Source organism: Lactuca sativa, chromosome 6, assembly GCF_002870075.4.
Source record: "Lactuca sativa cultivar Salinas chromosome 6, Lsat_Salinas_v11, whole genome shotgun sequence".
NCBI classification, from domain to species: domain Eukaryota; kingdom Viridiplantae; phylum Streptophyta; class Magnoliopsida; order Asterales; family Asteraceae; genus Lactuca; species Lactuca sativa.
Window position 1 is genome coordinate 48359155 of NC_056628.2, and position 3877 is coordinate 48363031.

Sequence of the window (3877 nt, forward strand, 5' to 3'; positions counted from 1 at the left end):
ACAAAGGCAAAAACGTTGAAAGCTCGAATACACCTAAGAAGTCGCCTTTGTCTGGCTTGAAGACTGTTTTTGGGAAGAAGAAGAAGAGTAGCAAATCAGGAGCATCCAACGCCTCTTTAGTAAGCGAAGAGCCGATTAAAGAAGACACCGAGTACGAAACTGAAGAAGAAGAACCTACATACGGGCACGACTCTGATTCCGAGGACGATTTAGCTATTACAATGGTTAACATCGATGAAGTACCCATGGGGGAATGGAAGAAGAAGATGTGTGACGATACCGGTCCGGGACTTGTGCAACCCGCAATTCCCGCTATTGCTACTTTCGAACTAAAGGGCCACATACTTGCTCAACTAAAGGAGATTCCCTTCTACGGAAAAGATCACGAAGATGCCTATAAACACTTGGATGATGTCAATAATGTAGCTGATTACTTTAATGTTCCAAATGTGCCTCGTGAGACCCAGCTACTTCGCATGCTTCCTGTTACATTCAAGGGTGCTGCAAAAGATTGGCTCAAGTCACTCCCTCCCGGATCCATCACCACATGGGCTAAGATGAAAGAAGAATTCGTTGACCATTTTGCCCACCTTCTAAAATAGCTATGTTGAAGAAGGCTATTGCTAACTTGGAACAACAACCCAGAGAGTCCCTTTATGAGGCGTGGGAGAGGTACAAAAGTCTACTAAGAAATTGCCCACACCATGACCTTAATAGCCAACAAGAAGTCTCCATAATGTCACAACAAGGCAATTACTTGACTCGCAAGGTCCGCTCACAAAGAAGGCACCCTCGGTGATCAAAGAACTAAGTGAAGAGTTATCTAAAGATTCTAGAGAATACCACAACCCACGTAATGAAGTAAGTAGGGGGTAGTGAACACGGTTAACGATAGCATGACGACAATGATGGCTAAACTAGACAGTTTAGATAGGAGAATGACGAAGATGGATCAAACAATCCATGCTATCCGGGTAGGATGTGAAAATTGTAGGGGACCTCACCTAACTAAAGATCGTGACTTGGATGAGAACGGAAACAAGAAGGCGCAAGTATTCTATTCAAGTGGCGACAGGTACGACGAAAATTGGCGGAAACCCAAGAAAGAATGGCTCCCGTACGAAGAATAGAAAAAGGCAAAGGAAGAGAAATACAAGCAAAAAGAGAGGGGTTTCTATCAAAAGGAAGAACCGGCTGTGGAAAGGAAAGCTGATTTGGAAGAGATGTTTACTAAATTTATAGTTGCGTCCGAGAAGAGACACAATGACCATGATGCTGCAATACAAGAAACCAGAACAATACTTAGGAATCAGCAAGCATCTATTTTCAACATTGAAAAACAGCTAGGGCACCTTGCACAACAAGTGAATGAGAGAAGATCGGGTGAACTTCCAAGTAAAATTGAGAATAATCCGAGAATGGAGAACGTGAATGCTATAACAATTAGTTTTGGGGGAAATTTTCACTCCTCTGACCCCTGTACAAAAGGTCTTAACTAAGGTGCATGCAGAAAAGACAGAAGAATCGAGTTTAGCTAAACCCGACACGACTCGTCGAGTCCCTCTAATGGACTCGACGAGTCCATGGTCTGATGACAAAAATGTTGTTTCCTTAAAACCTTACAAGCCACCATTTCCATTTCCAATTCAAGCCATACCTGATGAAAAGGCTAAAGCGTACAGAACTTTCATGGAACATGTTAAAGCTCTTCAAGTCAACATCCCATTTGTTGAAACGATGCTTCAAACACCTAAATATTTAAACTTGCTTAAGGGTCTCTTTGCCGCTAGAAAAGATATGGCGGAAGTCGCAGAATTAGTATTAAATGAGCTACCAGAAAAGAAGGGCGATCTAGGAAGCATCTCGATTCCTTGTCAATTTGGAAATATACTTGCTACTCAAGCATTGACCGATTCAGGTGCAAGTATTAATGTAATGCCTTAGTCTTTCTTCAAGAAGTTGAATTTACCGGAGTCAAAGCCGATTAATATGAAGATCCATCTGGCAGATAAGACAATCATTCGTCTACAAGGTTTTTGTGAAGATCTTCTCATAAAGGTTGACAAATTTGTATTCACCGTGGACTTTGTAGTGCTTGACATGGAAGAAGACCCCAAAGTTCCAATTATTTTGGGGAGACCATTTTTGAATACCGCATGTGCATTGATAGATGTATGCGAGTCCACACTGACACTAAGGGTAAGAGATGAGTCGGCGGTGTTTAAGGCTATACAAGATATTAAGCAAGAAGAAACAAGAAAAGAATAAGTTTCCTCTATTGATTTGGATGATGAATTACTAAAAAAAGAATTTGCACTCTTACAAGAAGAAGATCCAAATAAATTTCTACTATCTTCTGGAGAAAATTTTGATGCTGAAAAAGACTTAGACGAGATAGAGAAGTTGTTGGAGGGAACTGATCCAGAATAATCAATGGAATATGTGGAATACGCATCGACTCGCCGAGTTGCATCGACAGACTCGACGAGTCCAGTCGAAGAATTCAGTAATGTGGATAACCTTGACCTGCTTGTTACTAGTTCCTTGCCTGATTTTGACATGAAGATTTTTCCTAATCCTTTAGAAGGCCCAGCAGCAGAAGACAAAATTGTTAAAAGGTTTTGTGACTTCCAAAATGTTCAAGTAGCTTACCTCGATACGATGATGCAAAAAGATGAAGACATTCGACTTGACGATGGGGCAAGCTTTGGAGAAAAGGAGAATACAAAGGCTTGGAATGATGATGCTAATAACTCATCCATTGAGTCACATTTAACCAAACCTCGAGCTCGAGTTTTTTCTAATTATGATGTAATTACGTTTGAAGAAGGAGAAGTACAAAAGAAGGGGCCAAAGAATGGGGGGAAGAAAAAGAAGGCTGGGAAACGGATCAAGCATGTAATTGAAGAAGATGCCACCAGGAAAAAGAAAGAAGGATTGAGACGGGCATATAAGAGGAAGATACACGCCTATAAGACAAAGTATAAACCACAAAAGATTAAGCGTGCATTCCCGATGCAGGAAAGTGAAGAAACGTAGAGAGGGAAGGAGTCCAGCTAACGACTCCTTAAAAAGAAGCGCTTAGCGGGAGGCAACCCGTCACTAGAGTTTGATTTCTTTTAACTTTTATTTAGTTTTAGTTTTTCGTTTTTAGGATCTTTTTCTGTTTTCATCCTCTAAATCATCAAAAATGATTGCTTGAGGGTAAGCATGGTCTGAGTGTGGGGTGGATTAATTATTTTTACAAAGAGATGACAAAATCACACACACACATATATATATATATATATATATATATATATATATATATATATATATATATATATATATATAAGATTCAAGTGACTCGGCGAGTTGGAACATTGACTCGAAGAGTCTATTCAAAATCCGGATAATTTTCATTTCGCGACAGGACTCGCCGAGTCTGACCCCGACTCGACGAGTCGCCTTTGTTTACTGAAAAAAATAAATAATTATTTATTTTTACATCGGGTAAAATTAGGGTTTTAACCCTAAGTTGAACACATCTCCGCCTCACTCGCCGTGCCTCCCTTCTTGTTCTCTCTCACGCATTCATCAAGTTCTTCCAATTTTCTTCAAATTTCTCGAATTTCATCAAGCAAGGTACTTAATTTTTCCATATTACTGTTAAAGTCATGATTTTTAGATGTTTAGAAGAGTCGATTTGATAGAACATTAGTTTTTGAAATTTTAGAATTTTTTTAGGGTTTTGATTTTGGTTTAATTATGGTGTTTTGGATGGATGTTCTTGCACTAATACACCTTATGCACATTCCTGGACAAACCCTTGGACCAATTTTGATTTTTTATGGGTGAAATTTCACCGACCCGTCGACTGACTCGCGCAGTTCATCAG

The 3877-nt window shown here is 39.7% G+C and overlaps 1 non-coding gene across 1 annotated transcript; it reads right to left on the reverse strand.

Moving 5' to 3' along the window:
- Positions 1–604: 604 nt before the first annotated feature.
- LOC111909360 (small nucleolar RNA R71) lies at positions 605–711 on the reverse strand. The gene has a single exon (XR_002856185.1). It is a non-coding gene; the product is annotated as a small nucleolar RNA R71 (small nucleolar RNA).
- Between the last annotated feature and the right edge of the window lie 3166 nt (positions 712–3877).